Here is a 26,372-nt window from a genome sequence, read left to right on the forward strand (position 1 = left end):
ATTCTCCCTCTCCCACTCCCCCTGCTTGTGCTCCCTCTCTCGCTGTGTCTCTCTCTGTCAAATTAATAAATAAAATCTTTAAAGAAAAAAAAAAGATTTAGATGTGCTGAAAGAATGATATCATAGAAAAATAAATTTTAGTAGTAATTTTGACTTAACAGAATACAACATCGTAATTTACAAAAAGAGCTAACTATTGGTTACATGCAACAATACAGATGAATTTAGCAAGATCCTTTAAGCAAATGAACCTAGTTATTTAAGAGTACATATAGTGTGTGATTCCATTTATAGAAAGATTAGAATGTCACTTCCACTTAGGATGCAGAAAGCTGCAATGACTATCACTACTACCTAACAACCTGGTTGTTACCTAATAATCTTCAAAATCCTAACTTTTCTTGAGCCCCTCAGAGAGCCAACATCAAAAGACAACCAAATGAGCCAAATTCCAAAGGGAAGAACCTCCAAGAAGAGACAAGACATTTTTTTATGTTGTATTTCCTTTCATTATTAATACATAATGTATTATTTGCCCCAGAGGTACAGGTCTGTGAATCATCAGGCTACACATTTCACAGCACTCACCATAGCACATACCCTCCCCAATGTCCATAATCCAGCCACCCTATCCCTACCCCTCTACCCCCCAGCAACCCTCAGTTTGTTTCATGAGATTAAGAGTTTCTTATGGCTGAAACAAGACATTTTTTAACAGTTTCACTGTTGGCAGAGCATAAAAGAAAGAAGTGACCATCGTAAGGAGTAATAAGCTCACATTTTCATGGATGCTTAAAAGCCAAATGTGGAGTAAAATGTGGGCTTGAAATAGCAAGCTCTTTCCTATGGGCCTCATCCTGCTATCCAAGGAAAATACACCAGAGACCCTACTCTGAATTGCACAAGCATACAGGAGATAAGGGGCTAAGCTGCAACAAGGACAAAGCCCCAATAGCTTCTATGCATCCTTCTATTTTACGCAGCAAGACCTTAAACTGCTGGGGAAGGGGCACCAAACCCTTTGGTCCCGGACACAAGGAAAAATCCACTCCACCTGGGGAAATATAATGGAACATAAAAACTGTACAGCTGATCCATTTATATAAAGGGAAGATCAAGAACAGACTAATTATGATGATAAGGATTAGGACAGAGCAATGGTTCACCAATGTTGGTGTGTATCAGAATCACCTGGGAGGGCTTATTAAAATAAGATTGCTACCCCCCTCAGAGTTTCCAAGTCAGTATGCCCAAAATAGGTTCTTAAAACATGTATTTCTAACAAGTTCCTAGGTGATACTGAAGTTACCAATCTGAGGTTAACATGCTGGACTAGAGATTACCTCTATGAGAAAGGGTTGACTGAGGTATTGGTAACAGTGAACACTACATAAAAATTCACTAAGAGGTACATCATTTAAGATTTATGCACTTTATTGCATGTAAGTTATAACTCAATTTTTTAAAAAGCTTCTCTAAAGAATTAGAAGTCTTTACACTAGTATTTCCTGTATTTCAAGGCAATCAAATAATTGATGATAAAATTTTCCTTACAGAAGAATCATAATAAATGCAGAAAAAATGATGGAATCACAAAATAAGACAATCAGATACGCTGTTGGTTAGCAAGCAATCCCTAATGAATTAGTATATCCAGGTAGCAATCACTAATGACTATTAAATCCATTACGTGAAAAGAACCTTGTTCTGAATCAATCTTAATGTCCTATTATAAGACAAGAGGACCATCTATGAAATATTCTTGCCAAAACAAACTCAACTTGAATCTATTCAAGCCTCTAGATCTACCAGTTTACAGGAACAAGGAACAGAAAAACATACTGAACAACATTAGGGCACCATCAGCCAAATCTAGAATATGAAAATGCTACAAGAGGAAGGATTAAGTTTCTTTCCTCAGCAAATAAATAGGAAGAAAATGTGTAAGTTTAAGAGATACATTAACCAAATGCAATGTGTGGACTTTGCATGGATCCTAATTTAGTCAACCCCCAGTAATAAATAATTGTTTTTGAGACAATTCAGGAAAATTGAGCACGAAATGGGTATTGGATATTACGGATTTTATTTTTTTGTTGCTGGGAATATTAAGAGTATAATGCTCATACCTTTAAAAAAAAGTGTTGTACATGAAACACTACTGACAACTGCTAAAAGCTGAGTGATAAGACACTGGAGGGGCAGGGAAAGAAGTCTGTTCAATACTTTATATATAATTTTTCCTTTAAAAAAGGAAACCTCGGGGCTCAGTTGCTTAAGCATCCGACTCTGGGTTTTGGCTCATGTCATGATCTCAGGGTCCTGAGATCTAGCCCCAGGTCCAGCTCCACACTCAGCAGACTTTTCTTTTCTTTCTTTCTTTTTTTTTTTTTTTTTTTAAGATTTTATTTATTTGACAGACAGAGATCACAAGTAGGCAGAGAGGTGGGGGCGGGGGCGGGGGGTGGGTTGCGGAGGAAGTAGGCTCCCTGCTGAGCAGAGAGCCTGATGTGGAGCTCCATCCCAGGACCCTAAGATCATGACCTGAGCTGAAGGCAGAGGCTTAACCCACTGAGCCACCCAGGCACCCCTCAGCAGACTTTTCTTAGGGGATTCTTTCCCCCTTCTCTCTCCTTCCCCTATGCTCCTCCCATCCCCCCAGGCATGCTCTCTTTCTCTCTATCTCAAATAAATAAAAATCTTTAAAAAATAAATAAAAAGTAAAATTTTTAAAAAGTACACCAAATAAGGATGTATCCATAAGAGGAAGAGAGGTGTAATAAAATACAACACATTCTACATGTTCCCCCTCCTCCTCTTAATATTCATTCTCTTTCTCCAACCCCCTCCCACCTCTCTCTTTCTTCCTTCCCCTCCCCTCAACCAGTTTAGGAATATTTCTCTTTTTCCCTCAATAAGTCTCAGTTTGTACAACCATTCAGAGAACTCCCAAAGTCTAGATCTCTACATTTAACTTCTCCCACAAAGGCCTCGTGGTTCAGCAGTACCATAAGCCTAAAGACTTGAAAGATACTATCAAGTAGTAAAGGGTAATCCTTAAGAAGACTGTGGAGTTCCCCAGATTAGACTCTTATACTCAGATCACTTTCTAGGAGTGTGGCATAGGACAAAATACTTTGTCTCTCATTAAATCTCAGTTTTTCGTATGTAAATTATAGTACCTAATCAGGACTTTTCTCTAAGGCTGTGCTGTTTTTAGGTTAACACAACAATCTAATCTGATGAAGCCAGTCTGGACCTGTTGTTTTTAACATCTGCAAAGGAATATTTCCTAAAAACACTACCAAGTAAAAAGAACAGGCATCCTTGACCCTTACCACACCAAAGTGCTACTGTACTACAAAGCTCAGAAAAATGCAAAAGTGGTTGTGTCACAGTTTACTTTGTGGTTCACAAAAGTGAGACACATAATAATTTATTTCTTAAGTAAAACAAAATGTTTTCACCAAAATGTCCAGGTCACAATGCGATGCATCCATTTACAGTTTCATGATCAGCATGGCACAGAACCTCTCTATAATACTTCCAGCTCCTTTCCCATATTTAAGCTTTAACCAAATACTGAGTAATATACAGAATTAAATAGTATACACTTGGTGCAAGAGCTACAGTAATACCTAATGTAAGCTTCCTCTGATGATTCTGAAAGCATCTCAAGACCACAGGATTTGTCTGAGTTACCACAACAATTCAGTTATTTCACTGAAAAACTGGAATAGATATTTCACTAATTAGAGATTTCTAGCTAAAAGAATAGCTGGATTGCAGCCCTCCATTCTTATAGAATTTCAAAAGAATGGTCATTCATCTTTTCTAGTCCCTTCAGAGTTGCAAGTGACCATAAAGCAGATAAATCAAATTTCTGGTCAATTCTTGAACTATGTACAATAGTATTAGTAATGACCAAATTAACTAATCCTTTAGAAATAAAGCTTTAAAAAAAAAATCTACCTATAGCTGAGAGTTAGATGTTCCCATCATCTGAATCAATAATAATGGGAGGAGGTTACAGGAGTTCTTTTGAGGAGCAAACTTCACAAAGCCAATCAGGGTCCTGGGAGCAGGAGGAAAGAATAAATGCTGAATGTTCACAGATCTTACATACAAAGGCTCCTCCACTCATTTTTAATTCATAAGCTTTTGCACATGTGAATGAAGCAAAGTGAACATAAGATTCATATGAAGCTATGAATCTTTTCTCCTCAATAAGTCTGTTTCTACATGCCCATCAGCATGAGCACGTTACCAGGAATATGATACTATCTGAAGACAGATTTTTCTTGCATAAGCCAACTACCTGAACTATTGCTTAGGCAAAGATGCAGAAAAGAACTAGGTTGACCTTTGGTCACCATCTGACTTATCAAGAGCAACTATGACATTACAAGATTTTTAACCTCCATGATAGCTAGAAACTAACCTCAAACAAGATGTCCTTTGTTGTTACATGTGTCTTCTGAATCACTAGAGGTAGAGGAAATCAAAATAAACAACTGAAAATACATGTGTGTTCTCTATGAAACTACAGCCAGCAGGTAAGGAAAGAAATCTGGCCTGAAGTTAAAAGGAAAAGAACCCACAGCTAAAAATATGCATTAAATTACACTCCCTTCTCCAACAAAACTATTACTGTATGCTTTCTAGAACACTATTACAATATTATCTTTAATACCATTTACTTATTGAGCTAATATTTACTGACCATGCATTATAATCCAGTCACTGGACAAGGTCCCAGGGAAATGTTTGTGACTAAAACAGACATAAACCTTGCATTCACATAGGGAAGACTGAACATGCATGGGAAGACTACTGTCTTCTACTACATGCATAAAAATATAATTAGTGTTATTAAAGATAGTATCAGAACATACAATGGGAACCAACTCCCATGAGAGGATAAGGGGAGGATCAGGGAATTTCAAGGTTTCTATGGTAAGTGTAAGTCATCATCAGGCCAGAACAATTCCACTAATTGCTTATAAAGGCTCATGGTTGATTTGTTGAGTTTTGGGACCCACAGCTCCCACAACATAGCAAGATCTCCACTAACGTATGATTAAACATAGAGTTTCTTCTGCCTGGAATGCACAACCCCTCACCCTTCACACATTCTTCATAGTATCAAGCAACCTTTGCAGGGCCCAGTCCAGCAAGTTAAAGTTCTGGGCTTCTGTCAACAAATCAAGATGCTCCTCAGACCACTTTAAAAGGTTTATGTTCCCTCCACTGGAGGCCAAGCTCTCTGAGAAACTGGACTATGGCTTTCACTCATCTGTTTCTTCTTTCTAGCCCTAGGACATAGCCTGGCACAAAAGAGGTGTTTTATAATGAACAGCACATCCCTTAATGGTATCTTGCTGAGAATTGTTAGTTTTACTTCAAATCCACAATATTAACACTTTTGTATAAAAAGTATAAGACAGCTTGACAGAAAATAGGCAGTATATTTCAACTAATATCTGAAGTCCTACAGAACTGGCTTATAGCTTCTGTTTATCAGCTACTATTTTCCTAGGCAAAAAAGGTACCCAAATTCATAATACTGGTTTTTTTCTCACCCCTCCACAAACTACATTGGGTTATGAAGCCCAGTTAACAAACCAATCTCTTTCCTGATAGTGTCTTTCTGGCTTAATAATTAATTCCAATTTGGAATCTTAATCCCTACTCATATCCATGATGCCTAACTCTTTAGTCTTTTTCAAGAAGACACCTACAATTTTTGGTATAAGACGTCATTTAAAAAAACTAAGTAACAAAGAAACTGGACATGACACAATCAGTCTCAGTCTGATTGCGCTTTTTACCTGCTGACTCCTAGTGTAATTTAGTTATAAAGTATTTTATTTTTTTGTTTTATTCTTAAAGACTTACTTATTTGAGAGAGAGCACATGAGTGTATGAGTAAGAGGGGCAGAGGAAAAAGGAGAGAGAACCCAAAGCAGACTCTGTGCTGAGTGTTACGTGGGGCTTGATCTCACAACCCTGAGATCATGACCTGAACTGAAATCAAGAGTTGGATGCTTAACCAACAGTGCCACCCAGGTACCAAAAGTTACAAAGTATTTTAGATAATTACCCTGCAACTTTTAACAGCAACTAGGACACCCACACTTTAACAGTTTTAAAAAGTAAAAATCCTCAACCTAGTTAAAAGCATTTAATTAATCCCTAGAGGATTTACCCTGAGAATCTTCTTGATTTGGCAAATACCAAAGTGATTAAAGTTAGGTGCAATGTTTCCATCTAAAAATTGATCAAGATGTATCGATAAAACATAAGGACCATTAAATATAAGAACAATTTTACTGTGATTAAGACCAACACAATTCAACTTCCTCCTCTGCAGGGAAACCCTGCTTAAGCCACTGTATACCTACACCTCTGATTACTACACTTTTTTATTAAGCAGCTATAAGGTCCTAAAAAATAGAAAAGGTAAGATAAAGTCCCTGCTAAGAGAAGCTTAAGATCTAGTAAAGGAGGAGGAGTCAAGATGGAGGAGAAGTAGCAGGCTGAGACGACATCAGGTAGCAGAAGATCAGCTAGATAGCTTATCTAACCATTGTGAACAACTACAAATCCAACACGAAATCAGAGAGAAGAAGAGCAACAATTCTAGAAACAGAAAATCGATCACCTTCTGAAAGGTAGGACCTGCGGAGAAGTGAATCCAAAGCGACAGGAAGATAGACCACGGAGGGAGGGGCCGGCTCCCAGCAAGCGGCGGAGCAACGGAGCACAAAATCAGGACTTTTAAAAGTCTGCTCCACAGAGGGACATTGCTCCGGAGGCTAACCCGGGGGGGGGGATGCCCATGCGGGGTCAGCATAACCGCAGGTCCTGCGGGATCACAGAAGGACCGGGGGTGTCTGAGTGTCGCAGAGTTCGCAGGTATTAGAGCAGGGAAGCCGGCTACAGAGACAGAGCCAAGGAGTGAGCTCTCAGCTCAGGTTTACCTTGAATCGGTCGCAGGCTGGGTCAGCTCGGAGCGCAGCCGGAGGCCACGGAGACAGAAGCAACCGGGCTCTTTTCTCCAAGTGCGAGTGATTGAGCGCTTTCCTCCAAGCGCGACCAGGGGCCAGGGAGACGGGGCGGTTGGGTGCCTTTCTCTGAGGGCACACTGAGGAGCGGGACCCCGAGTTCTCGGGTCCTCCGGGCCAGAGATTGGAGGCTGCCATCTACATTCCTGTCCCCTGGAACTCTACGGAAAGCGCTCAGGGAACAAAAGCTCCCGAAAGTGAACCCGAGCGGATTACTTACCCGGCCCCTGGTAAGGGCAGTGCAATTCCGCCAGGGGCAAAAACACTTGAGAATCACTACAACAAGCCCCTCCCCCAAAAGATCAACAAGAAACCCAGCCAAGACCAACTTCACTCACCAAGAACAGCAGAATTCCAAAGGAGGAGAAATCAAATCTTATCTGGACAAAATGACAAGGCAGAAAAACTCACCACAAAAAAAAGAACAAGAGGCAGTACCGAAGGCTGGGGACCTAATCAATACGGACATTGGTAATATGACAGATCTAGAGTTCAGAATGACAATTCTCAAGGTTCTAGCCGGGCTCGAAAAAGGCATAGAAGATATTAGAGAAACCCTCTCCGGAGAGATAAAAGCCCTTTCTGGAGAAATAAAAGAACTAAAATCTAACCAAGTTGAAATAAAAAAAGCTATTAATGAGGTGCAATCAAAAATGGAAGCTCTTACTGCTAGGATAAATGAGGCAGAAGAAAGAATTAGTGACACAGAAGACCCAATGACAGAGAATAAAGAAGCTGAGCAAAAGAGAGACAAACAAATACTGGACCACGAGGAGAGAATTTGAGAGATAAGCGACACCATAAGACGACACAACATGAGAATAATTGGGATTCCAGAAGAAGAAGAAAGAGAGAGGGGAGCAGAAGGTATATTGGAGACAATTATTGTAGAGAATTTCCCTAATATGGTAAAGGGAACAAACATCAAAATCCAGGAGATGCTAAGAATGCCCCTCAAAATCAATAAAAATAGGTCCACACCTCGTCACCTGATAGTAAAATTTACAAGTCTTAGCAACAAAGAGAAAATCCTGAAAGCAGCCCGGGAAAAGAAGTCTGTAACATACAAGGGTAAAAACATTAGATTGGCAGCGGACCTATCCACAGAGACCTGGCAGGCCAGAAAGAACTGGCATGATATATTCAGAGCACTAAACGAGAAAAACATGCAGCCAAGAATACTATATCCGGCTAGGCTATCATTGAAAATAGAAGGAAAGATAAAAAGCTTCCAGGACAAACAAAAGCTGAAAGAATTTGCAAACACCAAACCAGCTCTACAGGAAATATTGAAAGGGGTCCTCTAAGCAAAGAGAGACCTTAAAAGTAGTAGATCAGAAAGAAACAGAGACAATATACAGTAACTGTCACCTTACAGGCAATACAATGGCACTAAATTCATATCTCTCAATAGTTACCCTGAATGTTAATGGGCTCAATGCCCCAATCAAAAGACACAGGGTATCAGAATGGATAAAAAAAACAAAACCCATCAATATGCTGCCTAAAAGTAACTCATTTTAGACCGAAAGACACCTCCAGATTTAAAGTGAGGGGGTGGAAAACAATGTACCATGCTAATGGACATCAGAAGAAAGCTGGGGTGGCAATCCTTATATCAGATCAATTAGATTTTAAGCCAAAGACTATAATAAGAGATGAGGAAGGACACTATATCATACTCAAAGGGTCTGTCCAACAAGAAGATCTAACAATCTTAAATATCTATGCCCCTAACATGGGAGCAGCCAACTATATAAACCAATTAATAACAAAATCAAAGAAATACATAGACAGTAACACAATAATAGTAGGGGACTTTAACACTCCCCTCACTGAAATGGACAGATCATCTAAGCAAAAGATCAACAAGGAAATAAAGGCCTTAAATGACACACTGGACCAGATGGACATCACAGATCTTTTCAGAACATTCCATCCCAAAGCAACAGAATACACATTCTTCTCTAGTGCACATGGAACATTCTCCAGAATAGACCACATCCTGGGTCATAAATCAGGTCTCAACCAGTATCAAAAGATTGGGATCATTCCCTGCATATTTTCAGACCACAATGCTCTGAAGCTAGAACTCAATCATAAGAGGAAATTTGGAAAGAACCCAAATTCATGGAGACTAAACAGCTTCCTTCTAAAAAATGAATGGGTCAACCAGGAAATTAAAGAAGAATTGAAAAAATTCATGGAAACAAATGATAATGAAAACACAACGGTTCAAAACCTGTGGGACACAACAAAAGCAGTCCTGAGAGGAAAATATATAGCGGTACAAGACTTTCTCAAAAAACAAGAAAGGTCTCAAATACACAACCTAACCCTACGCCTAAAGGAGCTGGAGAAAGAACAACAAAGCAAGCCTAAACCCAGCAGGAGAAGGAAAATCATAAAGATCAGAGCAGAAATCAATGAAATAGAAACTAAAAAAACAATAGAACAAATCAACGAAACTAGGAGCTGGTTCTTTGAAAGAATTAGTAAGGTTGACAAACCCCTGGCCAGACTTATCAAAAATAAAAGAGAAAGGACACAAATAATAAAATCATGAATGAAAGAGGAGAGATCACAACCAACACCAAAGAAATAAAAACAATTGTAAGAACATACTATGACCATCTCTACACCAACAAATTCGGCAATCTGGAAGAAGTGGATACATTTCTAGAGACATATAAACTACCACAACTGAACCAGGAAGAAATAGAAAACCTGAACAGACCCATAACCAGTAAGGAGATTGAAATAGTCATCAAAAATCTCCAAACAAACAGAAGTCCAGGGCCAGACAGCTTCCCAGGGGAATTCTACCAAACATTTAAAGAAGAATTAATTCCTATTCTCCTGAAACTGTTCCAAAAAATAGAAATGGAAGGAAAACTTCCAAACTCATTTTATGAAGCCAGCATCACCTTGATCCCAAAACCAGACAAGGATCTGATCAAAAAAGAGAATTACAGACTAATATCCTTGATGAACACAGATGCGAAAATTCTCACTAAAATACTGGCCAATAGGATCCAACAGTACATTAAAAGGATTATTCACCACGACCAAGTGGGATTTATTCCAGGACTGCAAGGTTGGTTCAACATTCACAAATCCATCAATGTGATACAATACATTAATAAAAGAAAGAATAAGAACCATATGATACTCTCAATAGATGCTGAAAAAGCATTTGACAAAGTGCAGCATCCCGTCCTGATTAAAACTCTTCAAAGTGTAGGGATAGAGGGCACATACCTCAATATTATCAAAGCCATCTATGAAAAACCCACCACAAATATCATTATCAATGGAGAAAAACTGAAAGCTTTTCTGCTAAGGTCAGGAACACGGCAAGGATGTCCGTTATCACCACTGCTTGTTCAACATAGTAGTAGAAGTCCTAACCTCAGCAATCAGACAACAAAAAGAAATTAAAGGCATCCAAACTGGCAAAGAAGAAGTCAAATTATCACTCTTTGCAGATGATATGATACTATATGTGGGAAACCCAAAAGGCTCCACTCCAAAACTGCTAGAACTTATACAGGAATTCAGTAAAGTGTCAGGATATAAAGTCAATGCACAGAAATCAGTTGCATTTCTTTACATCAACAACAAGACAGAAGAAAGAGAAATTGAGGAGTCAGTCCCATTTACAATTGCACCCAAAACCATAAGGTACCTAGGAATAAACATAACCAAAGAGGCAAAGAATCTATACTCAGAAAACTATAAAGTACTCATGAAAGAAATTGAGGAAGACATAAAGAAATGGAAAAATGTTCCATGCTCATGGATTGGAAGAACAAATATTGTGAAAATGTCTATTCTACCTAAAGCAATCTACACATTTAATGCAATCCCTATCAAAATCCCATCCACTTTTTTCAAAGAAATAGAACAAATAATCCTAAAATTTATATGGAACCAGAAAAGACCTCAAATAGCCAAAGGAATATTGAAAAAGAAAGCCAAAGTTGGTGGCATCACAATTCCGGACTTCAAGCTCTATTATAAAGCTGTCATCATCAAGACAGTATGGTACTGGCACAAAAACAGACACATAGATCAATGGAACAGAATAGAGAGCCCAGAAATAGACCCTCAACTCTATGGTCAACTAATCTTCGACAAAGCAGGAAGGAATGTCCAGTGGAAAAAAGATAGTCTCTTCAACACATGGTGCTGGGAAAATTGGACAGCCACATGCAGAAAAATGAAATTGGACTATTTCCTTACACCACACACGAAAATAGACTAAAAATGGATGAAGGACCTCAATGTGAGAAAGGAATCTATCAAAATCCTTGAGGAGAACGCAGGCAGCAACCTCTTTGAGCTCAACCGCAGCAACTTCTTCCTAGGAACATCGCCAAAGGCAACAGAAGCAAGGGCAAAAATGAACTATTGGGATTTCATCAAGATCAAAAGCTTTGGGACAGCAAAGGAAACAGTTAACAAAACCAAAAGACAACTGACAGAATGGGAGAAGATATTTGCAAACGACATATCAGATAAAGGGCTAGTATCCAAAATCTATAAAGAGCTTATCAAACTCAATACCCAAAGAACAAATAATCCAATTAAGAAATGGGCAGAGGACATGAACAGACATTTCTGCAAAGAAGACATCCAGATGGCCAACAGACACATAAAAAAATGCTCCACATCACTCGGCAGCAGGGAAATACAAATCAAAACCGCAATGAGATACCACCTCACACCAGTCAGAATGGCTAAAATTCACAAGTCAAGAAATGATTGATGCTGGCGAGGATGCGGAGAGAGGGGAACTCTTCTACACTATTGGTGGGAATGCAAGCTGGTGCAACCATTCTGGAAAACAGTGTGGAGGTTCCTCAAAAAACTGAAAATAGAGCTACCCTATGACCCAGCAATTGCACTACTGGGTATATCTCCTAAAGATACAAACATGGTGCTCCGAAGGGGCAGGTGCACTTGAATGTTTATAGCAGCAATGTCCATAATAGCCAAACTATGGAAAGAACCTAGATGTCCATCAACAGATGAATGGATAAAGAAGATGTGGTATATATACACAATGGAATACTATGCAGCCATCAAAAGAAATGAAATCTTGCCATTTGCGATGACGTGGATAGAACTAGAGGGTATTATGCTTAGTGAAGTAAGTCAGTCGGAGAAGGACAACTATCATATGATCTCCCTGATATGAGGAAGTGGAGATGCGATGTGGGGGGGTTGGGGGGTAGGAAAAGAAAAAATGAAAGAAGATGGGATCGGGAGGGAGACAAACCATAAAAGACTCAATCTCAAAAAACAGACTGAAGGTTGCTGGAGGGAGTGGGGACGGGAGAGGGTGGTGGGGATATGGACATTGGGAAGGGTATGTGCTATGATGAGTGCTATGAAATGTGTAAACCTGGAGATTCACAGACCTGTATCCCTGGGGATAAAAATACATTATATGTTTATTAAAATAAATTAATTTAAAATATATATATATAAATATATATATATGAAATTAAAAAAAAAGATCTAGTAAAGGAATTCCTATCTAAGGAATATTATGGTAATAATTATTATAATTATTATGGTAATAACTTATCTTCATTCAGTCATCAAACATTTATTGAAAGCCTATTACAAATCAGGCTCTATGTTTGAGGGTGCAAATACAAGACACTTCATACAGAGAAAAAGACACATAGACAAGAAAGGGGCAATGAAGCTCTGTAATTGTTATAGAGGAGTGTACAGAGTAGTACGTGGCAGTACACATACAAAACACAAAAAAACTCCTTAACTGGGAGAAGGGAATATCATAAAAAGCTTCATAGAGGAGGCAATGTTTAAGCTGTCTCAATTGATTAATAGCAAATAATAATAAAGACACTGAATGTGAAAAGAAATACAGCCTAGGAGCTAAACAAAACCACAAAACCAGCATGGCACATTCAAGAAAAAGTAATTAACTATTATTAAACAAGAGTACAGAACCGGATTCAATGAATTCAGCAGGAAAAGAGAATACTGGAGAGAAAACAAGCCCACAGAAAGCCTTATGTGCCATACTAAAAAGGGTGGACTTTACTACAGGAGTTAGGAAGTTGAGGGGTTTAAGTCAGAAAAATAGTGATCTGACCTCAATTTTGAAATGTCTGAAATTTTGAAATGATTTTAGTATGGAGGATGGAGTAGAGGAAGAAAGGGAGATAGGTCAGATTATAACATAAGATGGCAAGGATTATAACAAAAAGGTTAGAGAAAAGGTACAAACACAAAAGATATTAACTATTGAATCTTAAGAATTTTATCACAATAGTGGGCACAAAATGAGAGCACAATATTTAATTGGAATAAATGGATGAGTAATTGAGTAAGCGATTAAATGTAGAAGATGAAAGAGAAAATAGGGTTCAAAATTTCAGGCTGTCTGATCTGACAGAGAGTAGTACCTTTAACTGAGGGCAAACATTGTATCCGGAAAAAGAGATGATGAACTTAGCATGTCAACCTGACTTTGTGGTACCTATAGAGGGTACAGGTAGGGGTGTTTACTAGTCATGTAAAGGAGTCCAAAATGCAAGGACAACGTTTCAATGGAGATGATGATTTGGGACTTGTCAGCACAAGATAATCATCAAATGTTCCACCAGAAACAGTTGAGGCCATGTAGGGAAGATGTAGAACAAGGAGAAAAGGGCTAAGGGTACTGTCCAGAGGATCACCAACATTTAAGGAATGAACAGAAGAAAAAAACAAAAACAAAAACAAAAAACGAGAAGGCTGAGAATGTATAATCCAAAAAGAAAGAAAAGGACTGGAAGAGAATTTTAAAATGACAGTGACAGTAGTGTCAAATTGCACAGATAAGGAAAGAAAATCTAAAACCTAAAAAGAAGGATTTGACTTAGTAGTTTACAGATTTGGTCACTTTTGCCAGAGCAGTTTCACAATGCAAGATGAGGAACAGACAAATGACTACAATGAGTAAAAGAGTAAAAAAAGATAAAGGAATGAAGTCAGGAAACATAACCCGTTCTTTCAAAGATAAAAAAGAAAAAGGAAATTGTTTTTGGTGTTTTGTTTTGTTTTTTCCTAATTTTGTGGTCTCTTTTCTGTTTCTAAAATGCAGGGAAAGAGTTAAAAGAGAAAGTTAAAAAGTGGCTCAGTGGGTTAAAGCCTCTGCCTTCGGCTCGGGTCGTGATCTCAGGGTCCTGAGATCGAGTCCTCCATCGGGTTCCCTCCTGAGCAGGCAGCCTGCTTCCTCCTCTCTCTCTGCCTGCCTCTCTGCCTACTTGTGATTTCTGTCTGTCGAATAAATAAATAAAATCTTAAAAAAAGAAATGGTGGGGACAATAGCTAGAGCAAACGCACGTAGGATACAAGATCTAGGTAGACATCAGTCCCATTATAAGACTTGGAATGTTAGACAAGAAGACAAGGCAGAGGTTCTGATTTATAGCTGAGCTGCAAAGAAGGTAGCAGCTTAACAGGCGCACTGTCCAGGGCTCTAGCCCCAGGAACACTGAACACTGCGACTACAGTAGCCACACTGATTGTAGGCCCCATGAGCTCACCTTAGTAAGGACTGGTGGAACCTGTAGGGTATGGGAATTGTACTTGCAGCTGAATGGTAGTAGATAAAGTAGTGGGACCAGGCCTTACTAAATGTTATGAGCACACAGGAAAAGTGCCCAATACATATAATTTCAAAAATGTAAGTATAATGAAAATGCCTACAACATATAATCAGTAGTATAATTAAAAGACTCATTTTTTAAATTCTCAGCATCTAGCACAGTGTCTGACATAAAAGACAACAGTAGATACAAATGAATGATGTTCTAGGGCTAGCTCAGGCCAAAATCCCAAGAGACTGGAAAATCTATAGAAGGTAGGCACTGCAGTATCCCCATGACTTGAACAAGAAACTCTTCTTTTTATGGGACCAGGAGGGTGGAAAGACCTAACTGTTCCTGCCGAAGACAAGAAAGGACAATGTGATTGTGAGAGGCCTTAATGATAACAACTAATTTTTATCAAGAATGGTATGTGCAAAAAAAAAAAAAAAAAAGAGGTATGTGCATCAGCAAAGGAAACAGTCAACAAAACGACGAGCCAACCCATGGAATGGGAGAAGATATTTGCAAATGACACTATAGACAAAGGGCTGATATCCAAGATCTATAAAGAACTCCTCAGGGCACCTGTGTGGCTCAGTGGGTTAAAGCCTCTGCCTTCAGCTCAGGTCATGTTCTCAGGGTCCTGGGATAGAGCCCTGCATCCGGCTCTCTGCTCAGCAGAGAGCCTGCTTCCCCCTCTCTCTCTGCCTGCCTCTCTGCCTACTCATGATCTCTCTCTGTCAAATAAATAAATAAAATCTTAAAAAAAAAAAAAAAGAACTCCTCAAACTTAACACCCAAAAAACAGATAATCATGTCAAAAAATGGGCAGAAGACACGAACAGACACTTCTCCAAAGAAGACATATAAATGGCTAACAGACACAAGAAAAAATGTTCACCATCATTAGCTATCAGGGAGATTCAAATCAAAACCATATTGAGATACCACCTTACACCAGTTAGAATGGCCAAAATTAACAAGACAGTAAACAACAAGTGCTGGAGAGGATGTGGAGAATGGGGAACCCTCTTACACTGTTGGTGGGAATGCAAGTTGGTGCAGCCACTTTGGAAAACAGTGTGGAGACTCCTTAAAAAATTGAAAATAGAGCTCCCCTATGACCCTGCAATTGCACTACTGGGTATTTACCCCAAAGATACAGATGTAGTGAAAAGAAGGGCCATCTATACCCCAACGTTAATAGCAGCAATAGCCACAACTGCCAAACTGTGGAAAGAACTAAGATGCCCTTCAACAGATGAATGGATAAAGAAGATATGGTCCATATATACAATGGAATATTACACCTCTATCAGAAAGGATGAATACCCAACTTTTGTATCAACATGGATGGGACTGGAGGAGATTATGCTGAGTGAAATAAGTCAAGCAGAGAAAGCAAATTATCATATGGTTTCACTTACTTGTGGAGCATAAGGAATAATATGGAGGACATTAGAAGAAGGAAAGGAAAAGTGAATTGGGGGAAATTGGAGGGGGAGATGAAGCATGAGAGACTATGGACTCTGAGAAACAAACTGAGGATTTGGAAGGGAGGGGGGTGGGGGGGAATGGGTGAGCCTGGTAGTGTGTATTAAGGAGGGCACATATTGCATGGAGCACTGGGTGTGGTGCATAAACAACGAATCTTGGAACACTGAAAAAATAAAATTAAAAAAAAAAAAGAATGGTATGTGCATGGTACTGTGTTAAACAGTTTTTAAGAACTATCATATCTTAACCTCATGACAACATATTAGAAGTATATTTATTCTCTTTTCAAAGATGAAGAAACTGAGGTTTGTAGACATCACATAATTTGTCCAATTTCATATGAATATTACAGGACCAAGACCACTAAACTCAGGTCAGTGCCACTCAGTATGGAATATAGTGGTAGTAGTAGTGGTAGGAGCAGGAGGAACAGCAGTAGCCAAGTGAGGCGATGTTCTAAGGATTTCACATATATTAACCTATTTAATCCCTACAACTACTTTAAGAAGTAAATATGATCTCTATTTCACAAACAAGGAAGCTAAACTAAACAGAGAAGGGTTAAGGAAACTAAACTAAACAGAGAAGGGTTAAGTAGCTTTCCCAAGGTGAAACAGCTAGTAGTAATGGGGCTAGGATTCAAATTTAACCATTTTATTATACAGCCCCCCCCCAATTCTTTTCTTAAGCTAACACTCAATATACCTGTGTTTTCCAAACTGCTGATCATGACATAAACTTAGTTTATGACAAGAAAGTTTTGTTGTAAATGAAGAGACTAAAATAAGATGGACACCCTCCCCATTTCTTTCCCAGTACCTTCACTAGTGCTGGATGAGGTGGCTGAGATCCTGGAGTTGGCAAACTGCAGGAAAAGCATTAAGTAATGGATGCGTTTAGTTCTGTAATGGGTGGGGAAGGAAACAAATTTAACAGTGGAGAAGTATTCAAGAACTTATTCATGGAGCACAAATCAGAAAATTTCTCTCTTCTTTTATGAGTATAAGTTTCATAGGATAGATAAATGTTTAAGGGTTATTCAAAGTAACTGTAAAGTAACTAAAGAAACAAAAAATAACTTTTTTTTAAAGAAATCAACACTTCAGGGAAATTTCTAGAAGAATATGAGGAAAAGTTTGGGAAGTTGAGAACAGAAAGCTGAAGATGCTCACTTTAATAAGAAAAGAAAAAAATAGCCACCAAACACAAGTATGCAAAATTAAAAGAAAGGGAAAAAAAAAAAAAGAACCAATTACCAGGGCCTTTAAATAACTGAAAACAAACAAACAATATATAAATTGCCATTTTTTCAAGAATAACATAGTAGAAAAGAAATTCTTTTTTTTTAAGATTTTTTTATTTGACAGAGAGAAAGAGATCACAAGTAGACAGAGAGGCAGGCAGAGAGAGAGGGAGAAGCAGGCTCCCTGCTGAGCAGAGAGCCCGACGTGGGCTTCAATCCCAGGACCCTGAGATCATGACCTGAGCTGAAGGCAGAGGCTTAACCCACTGAGCCACCCAGGCGCCCCAAGAAATTCATTTTTTAACAGTGAATTGTAACATGGGCAGGACTGGTATCTTAAAACAATACTTTGGGGTGCCTCAGTGCTGCATCAGTTAGAAGAATAGTAAGTTTTTTTTAAGTTTATTTTTTTTTAATAATCTCTACACCCAACATGGGGCTTGAACTCACGGTCCTGAGATCAAGAGTCATATGCTCTTCCAAATGAGCCATCCAGGCACCCCATGTATCTTAAAATAACTCTTTATGCAAACATAACTAAAGCTAAGAATGAAATATGAAATATAAATCAGAAGAATACTACAAACAAAAAAGGAATTGAAGTCTCTAAAATATCTTCTAAAGAAGATACTTCTCACCATAAAGAAATTAGAGGTGGCTAAGAAATCAGCAGAGGAAAATGCAAAGCAATGCTCTAGATAGGAAGATGACCCCAAAGAATACAAAAACACTAATTCAAAAGGATATATGCACCCCTATATTTATTGCAGCAATATTTACAACAGCCAAATTATGGAAGCAACCCAAGTGTCATCAATAGATGAATGGATAAAGAAGAGTGTGGAGTGATTCCATTTGTGTGTGGTACTTGTCTCTGAGAAAAGCAGATTCTCAGCACACAAGCTGGTGTGTGTACACAACATACCACACACGCACGCATACAAGAATATTATTCAACCATAAAAAAGAATAAAATCTTGCCATTTGCCACAACTTGGAAGGAGTGAGAATACAGGGCTAAGCAGAAGAAGCCAGTCAAAGAAAGAAAAATACCGTATGACTTCACTCATATGTGGAATTTAAAAAAATAAATGAAAAAGGAAAAAGAGAGAGAAACGAAAAACAGATTTTTAATTATAGAGAACAAACTGATGGTTACTAGAAGGGAGATGGGAGGAGGAGGAATGGGTGAAATAGGTGATTAAGAGCACACTCATCTTGATGAGCGCTGAGTAATACAAAGAATTGTTGAATCATTATATCGTACACCTGAAACAAATGTAACACTATATGTTAACTATACTGGTATTAAAAATAATTAAAAATAATAATAAATAGGGCACCTGGGTGTCTCAGTGGGTTAAAGCCTCTGCCTTCGGCTCAGGTCATGATCCCAGGGACCTGGGATCGAACCCCACATCGAGCTCTCTGCTCAGCAGGGAGCCTGCTTTCCCCTCTCTCTCTCTCTCTCTCTGCCTGCTTCTCTGCCTACTTGTGATCTCTGTCTGTCAAATAAATAAATAAAATCTTTAAAAAATAATAATAAATAAACAGGAAGATGACAAAAGAGCACTAGAAGCAGAGGTGGCTGATCCAGATGATGCAAAGAGAAGTTTTGAAAAGCAATTTGAGGAGTGCGTGGGTGGCTCAGTGGGTTAAACCTTTGCCTTCAGCTCAGGTCATGATCTCAGGGTCTTGGGATCCAGCCCAGCATTGGGCTCTCTGCTCAGAAGGGAGCCTGCTTCCCCCTCTCTCTCTCTGCCTGCTGCTCTGCCTACTTGGGATCCCTCTCTCCCTGTCAAATAAATAAAATCTTAAAAAAAGAAAAGAAAAGCAGTTTGAGAAAAATCTTACGCAAAAGGAAGATACTAAACTGGAAACTAGTCAGCTCCATTATTTTCAAAGAAGGAAATAAGGAAAATAGAAGCTATAAAATAACAACTGGAAAATTTTCAATGAGACAGGACAGATGAAGGAAGACTTGATATTTTTGTAAAGAGGAAACAGGTGAAGTTCAGAGAACTCTAAAACTTCTCATTAAAGAAGAAATAGATGGCAAAAAGATGCTAAGAGTATACACATACATTTAAGTATTGATTGTATGAAAGAGAAAAACGTCAAAGAGAAACTCTGATTGATGTAACTGAGAAATCAAAAACAAAACTGTCTGAAGGTGAAAAAGAATTACCTTATTTGGGGTGAATTACAAAATAATACTGGAATGAGCCACCGTGAGGAAAAACACCAGCATAGGAAAACAGAAGTTCTGGATTGCCTCAAAATTTTTTTATCTGAATTCCATAATCAGGCTGTAAATAAAAGATTAAAGTAGATTAAGGATTGTGAAGTGGTGACAGTTTCATGTGGAGTGATTCCATTTGTGTGTGGTACTTGTCTCTGAGAAAAGCATATTCTCAGCACACAAGCTGGGCTCAATCCCAGGACCTGGAGATCATGACCTAAACTGAAGGCACACAACTTAACCAAGTGAGCCACCTAGGTGCCCCTGGTACTAGTCTTATTGTCAGATCAAAAAAACAAGGCATATCACATTCAGTGGATTCAGAGTAAGAAACTTGCCTGCAATGTTTCTTAAAACCTGAAACAGTACAATAAATTATTTTATGTAAAATTTTTTGCTTTTTTAAGTGTCTCATATAAGGAAAACCAATACAGAACCTAAGATGTTTATAGCTTCAGCAGTTTCTATAATGTTCAGATGGATTTTCAAAATTAATCTTGCCACATTTCATAGTCATTTTATGTTTTGGAAATTAGATTTATTGTAGTAGTAACCTAAAGTAGACTTTTCCTATTTAGTAATAAATCAATATCCTTGCTACACATACAACAAGAGTAGAACAGAATAAAACATATCAGAAGGCATCATGGATACACACCGTTTTATTACATGTGCAGCATGTAATATGTTCTGAACATTGTAGAATTAAAATACACAAGGATAAAACATTTTTATATAATGTCTAAGAAATTTTTTTCTGCATAGGTATTCCTTAAAATGTAAAGACCTTATCAACAAACTTTTGCATATACAGAAATCTTCATTGGCTACCACTCATCCAGAGGACTGCTTCCTTCCTTCTTCCTCTTTCCACAGTGACTGTCTCATAACCAGCTGATCTAAGTGGACACTGCCACCTTATGGCCAGTGCAAAGAAATGTCTGTCTTTACACCTCTTCCTCATTCTTCTTTCAAGATTGAGTCTCTTTTGCCTTAAAAGGATTGTGCAGACAAGTCACCATTTTGTCTGTCTCCACTCTCATGAGTAATCCTATCCCATACAATTTCCTATTTTAGCACTATCTACAGAACTTCCTGTGATAATGGAAATGTTCTATATCTGTCTTATCCAATACTGTAGACACTAGCCATATGAGGCTATCAAGCACTTAAGAATGTGGCTTGGGTAACTAAGGAACTGAATTTTTACTTTTATTTAATTTTAACTCATTTAAATTTAAATAGCACTATGTACATAGCTAGTGGCTACTATAATGGAAAGCAAAATCTTATACACAAACATAAAAACAAAGTATTTTTCTTCTCTCCTTCTGTCTTTTCAAATTCTTGCCTAGTTATTATTTCAGAGGAAAAAAACCTTTTTTTAATTTTCATTCCAGTTATGAACCACAAAATGTGCCTGTGGGAGATAAATAAAGCTTGAAAAGTAGATAAACCACACCTGTCAGAATGGCTAAAATCAACAACACAAGAAACAGGTGTTGATGAGGATGTGGAGAAAAAGGAATACTCATGTACTGTAGGTAGGAATGCAAACTGGGGCAGTCACTGTGGAAAACAGTATGGAGGTTTCTCAAAAAGTTTAAAATAGAACTACTTTATAATCCAACAATCACACTACAGGGTATTTACCCAAAGAATACAAGAACACTAATTCAAAGGGATACATGCACCCCTATGTTTATAGCAGCATTATTTATTATAGCCAAGATATGGAAGCAGCCCAAGTGTCCATCAACAGATGAATGGTTAAAGATGTAGCATATACGGGAGTCTGGGTGGCTTGGTAGGTTGAATGTCCAACTCTTGGTTTCAGCACAGGTCATGGTCTCGGGGTCCTGGGATCGAGCCCCATGTCAGGCTCTATGCTAAGCATGGAGTCTGCTTGTCCCTCTCCCTCCCCCCACTTGCACTCACTTTCTCTAAAATAAATTAATAAAAATCTTAAAAAATAAAAAAACAGAAGACGTAATAAGATATACAATGGAGTATTATTCAGCCTTAAAAAATGAAATCTTGTCTTTTGCACTGACATGGATGGAGCTAGAGTATAATGCTAAGTGAAGTAACTCAATCAGAGAAAGACAAATACCATATTATTTCCAGTCAAATACAGAATTTAAGAAACAATACAAATAAGCAAAGGGGAAAAAAAATCAAGAGAGAGAGAGACAAGAGAGAGAAATCTAGAAACAGACTCTAAATTACAGAAAACAAACTGAGTGGGGGGATGGGTTAAATAGGTGATGGGGATTAAGGAGGGCACTAGTCCTGATGAGCAATGAATGATGTATGGCATTGCTGAATCATACATTGTACACCTGAAACTAATATCACACTATATGTTAACTAACTGGAATTAAAACAAAAACTTAAAATAATGAATAAATAAATAAAACTGTTTTGTCCAGCATACCTATTTATTATTAGAAGGAAGGTTGGCTGTAATGTTCTAGCTCATCAGAACCAGAAATGGAGTCTCCTCTTATACCTTTTAGGAAACTGAAAACTTTCCACACACAAACTTATTACTCTCTCCATACGAAAAATATAAAATGGACACACAAAAAATAGATAAAACAGATAAAAACAACTTCTTAGCAGGAAAAATATTTTGAAGTGGAATTAGATGTAATAAATAAAAGTGCTATTAACCTCTATACCTTTGAAAATGACACTCTACAGTGTACTTTAATAAATCAGAATTTCAGAACTAGGAAATTACAGCCCATACAGGAAATTGAGTCCAGAAAAGTTAAAATAATTGACATTCAGAGTTGTGACTCTCTGACCACAGACCCCGCCTCTCTGACACAGGATAGGCCCAGCAATTCTTTCAGAATTTACTCAACAACCACTTAACAACAAATTACTAGATACAAAGAACAATAAGAAACCCTGCTCCCATTCTTTCCAAGTGTCCACCTACCTCCTTAATGCTCCTCTAATAAAACTTGATTTCCTTCACATATCAATTAAAAGAATAATTTCAATTTTATTTTCTACATTTAATTATTAATAACCATGGTATCATTTTCTATTATTTTTGGTTGACAAATATAAAATAATGCCTTTATGAGAAAAAAGCTTTCCAAGTTTGGACATTATTAAATAATTCAATTCTAAAGACATTTTTCTGCAGAAACAAGGTATGGGTTAATTTTTAAGTTTGCTCTTAAATATGCTAGTTTTAGCATATTAAGTAAGCTTTCTCTCAGAAATAACTCCCTAAACTCTAGTTATAATTACTACTTAATTATTAGCTTTGATTAAAAATAATATTAAAATATTAACCTATTTCAGGACAATAGGAATTACAGTATTGGAACAGAATACTCAAATAATATACTAACAGTACCTTCAACAAATAATTCAGACAGCAAAAAAAATGCCACAAACAATTCCTTGGTCATTCATGTATCTCAGGTCTCTAACCCAATTTGATACATCACCATGAAAAATTCAAATGTTTTTTAATCTGAAGGAAATAAATTTTGCTCCTCAGTTTAGCAATTTTAGCTGATGAGTTGAAAGGGGTTAAGTGTGATATAGGCACAAAACAAGCAATCTTAGACTACACTAAAAGAAACACAATATCTAAATCAGAAGAGTTAATGCAGACTTTTGAAGGCTCACTTTACCTCTAGCTGGAAGGACAGTAATAGTTCTTAGCATCACATTTTCCCCTTATTAAACTAACTATAAACTAGTCAGTTGGCTACAATAAGTAGATATGACTTAATGTTTTACTTTTTAAATTATTTTAAAGTATTTCCCACATTACATAGTTACATTTATTATTTCAATAGCTATAATATACTACATTTAGATAATATGCTTTAATCTTTTAACCACAAATTACTAGACCAAAGATTAAGAACATCTTTATTCTTCAATATACCACTTTTGGAGTCACCCTGACAAAATGGATATATACAGAAGAGGTAAGGGTAAAGAACCATGTTACATAATGTAAAGAATTTACAAATGTTTTAGCCTAACCAACAGAATATATGATTGTTACTATCAAATAGTTTAACATATCAGAGAGGGACAGAACTAGATGGATAAAAATAACAGAAAGGCAGTTTTCAGCTCAAAGTAAAAAAAACCTTTTAAACTATCAGAATTACTCAACAAGGTAATAAATACACTACCACATAAAACACTAAGTTGTGGGTTGCCTGGGTGGCTCAGTTGGTTAAGCGACTGCCTTCAGCTCAGGTCATGATCCTGGAGTCCCTGGATGGAGTCTCGCATCAGGCTCCCTACTCAGCAGGGAGTCTGCTTATTCCTCTGACCCTCCCCCTTCTCATTCTCTCTCTCTTTCTCTCTCTCTCTCAAATAAATAAATAAAATCTTTTTTAAAAACAACAACAACACTAAGTTGTGCATCTGAAAACATTCGAAAACAAGCTGAATAATCACTTGCCAGAGAAAGTGCAGACTCTTACACTGGATGGGCAGTAGGACCAGATAACTTCTCATGTTTCCTTTCACTAAGCATATTCAAATATTTAATCTCCTGCCATGATTCCAGCAATGTGCTAGGTACATTGTGCTAGTATACAAAAGTTGACAAAAGAGACATGGCTTCTATGATTTTTGCAGTTACAGTCTAGTGTAGGAGACAGAGAAAAAGAGAAAAAAAAAAACAAAAAAAAACAATGGGCAAAAGAGTAGGTACAAATCATAAGCCCTGTTGAAGGAAAACAACAAAATGCTATAGGAGAAAAACAGAAGAATGGACATCAAGGAAGGCATCTCAGCAGAAAAAGACTGAAGTTACTACCTAAAGAAAGATGAGCTAGCTAGACTCTAGTGCTCTGGCCCAATGGAAAGCCATTGAAGGTTACGAGGAGAATGACATGATCTGATTTTCATTTCTAAAAAATCATTCTGGTTGCTTTGTGACAAGTGAATTGGAAGGGAGAAAACATGGAAGCAGGGAAATTAGTGAAGAAGCTAGGTAGGAAGGAGCCCAGATGAGAAATGATGATGGACTGGGCAGGCTGAAGTTGGAGGGAGAAGAGCAGAAGAGTTGAAGATGCAGGCAGGGGTAAACAGGTGATAGATTAAATGCAAGGGATGAGGAAAAAAGGAAAGAGAAATCAAGGATGAGTCTCAGATTTCTGGCCTGAACAACTAATCAAATGGTGCTGCCATTTTCTGAAATGGAAAGAATGGGAGAGAGGCAGATTTGGATTAAAAGGGGAAGCCAACTTAAAGTTTCTATGATTTTCTTTAGATTTTCTATCAAAAAATCTCATTCTTCATTTTCTGTTCTTTAAAAGCCAGTCTGTGTAAGGGGAGAAATGCTATAAAGGAGACCCCCATCAGTGAAAATTTAAAAAAAAAAAAAAAAAATTGGAATACAAATGGTAGATTATTGTTTCAGTGTTAAATTAGTAAATCCATAACTGCATAGTAGTTAATTTTTTTAATCCCTATTCTTAGGAAATACATGTAGATGTATTTAGGGGCTAACTGTCATACGCAACTTACTCTCAAATGCTTGGGGGGTATGCATGCATTTATGTACAAAAGACCATATACATGTATACAGACATATATGCACATCCATATATACATATATGTATATGGAAGAGAGGAAATGATAAACAGCATAACATTTTGACAATCAATGAATTTGTATTAAGAGTATTTGAGGGGCACCTGGGTGGCTCAGTGGGTTAAGCCTCTGCCTTCGGCTCAGGTCATGGTCTCAGGGTCCTGGGATCGAGCCCCACATCTGGCTCTCTGCTCAGCAGGGAGCCTGCTTCCTCCGCTCTCTCTCTCTGCCTGCCTCTCTGCCTACTTGTGATCTCTCTCTCTGTGTCAAATAAATAAATAAAATCTTAAAACAAAAACAAAAACAAAGGAGTGAAGAAATGAAAGTTACTGAATAATCTAAATTTGGTCAGTCAATGCAAGGAACACTCCAATGACAAGAAAACACATGTCATAATATTCTAGGCAGAACTCTGTTGTTTATTATCAAAGAGTCTTTAAGTAAAATTATGTAAGGTAAGAATATTCAACTTAAACATATTAAAAACTAATCATTTTACAGTAAAAGGTAGCATTTTTACATGCTACAATATTGCCAAAGAATATATGATTAAATGAAAATATGCAGAATATCAAATGCTTAAAATAGACTTCTGAACTTGTAAAATTAACAAAACTTAGTTAAGTCCTTAGTAGGGCCTGACCTTCTTTTAACACTTAGAAAGGGCAGAACCCAGAGATTCAAATCCAAACATAATTCAAATCTCCTTCCAGTCCCTTAGACATTAGCTCTTCCTCTGTTTCAAGCCTAGTACTGTTTTTAGGTCTATTTGTGGCTTGCATCATGTCTCTCCTGCACGCATGAGGGCTTCCTGATACTTGGCACATTATCCCTGTGTGCTGCCCAATGTTACTGTTCTGGACTCATCTTGAGTTGCCCAAATCCTCCAGCCCCATCTAGAGAATAGAAGGCAGGGGAGCTCAGCCATTAGATTCCTGGCAATGGTGAGCAAGTGCCTCTAACCATCCTCTTCTGCTTTTTCCTATTAATGAAAGAAAGAATACAGTGTCTCCTACCCAGTTGGGTACTCTGTCTACATCCTTGCTACTTTTCTAGTTCCCTTTAGATTTCCCCAACTCATAGAATATAATGCACATGTCAATTTTCTTTTTGG

General features: G+C 37.7%; 1 protein-coding gene across 3 annotated transcripts in view; it reads right to left on the bottom strand.

Annotated features, from left to right (window-relative positions):
- The window catches only part of CCSER2 (coiled-coil serine rich protein 2), a 190,966-nt gene that overhangs the window by 150,244 nt on the left and 14,350 nt on the right, over positions 1–26,372 (bottom strand). Inside the window, exon 1 of one of the 3 annotated variants that reach the window (XM_080822604.1) lies at positions 6,984–7,350. The exons of the other annotated variants lie outside the window; for them this stretch is intronic. The gene's annotated coding sequence lies outside the window, so the exon portion shown is untranslated. Of the gene's footprint in view, positions 1–6,983; positions 7,351–26,372 lie in introns of those variants that run through there. 3 annotated transcript variants of the gene reach the window in all.

The sequence above is a fragment of the Martes martes genome (assembly GCF_963455335.1).
Source record: "Martes martes genome assembly, chromosome: 14".
In the NCBI taxonomy this organism is placed as follows: domain Eukaryota; kingdom Metazoa; phylum Chordata; class Mammalia; order Carnivora; family Mustelidae; genus Martes; species Martes martes.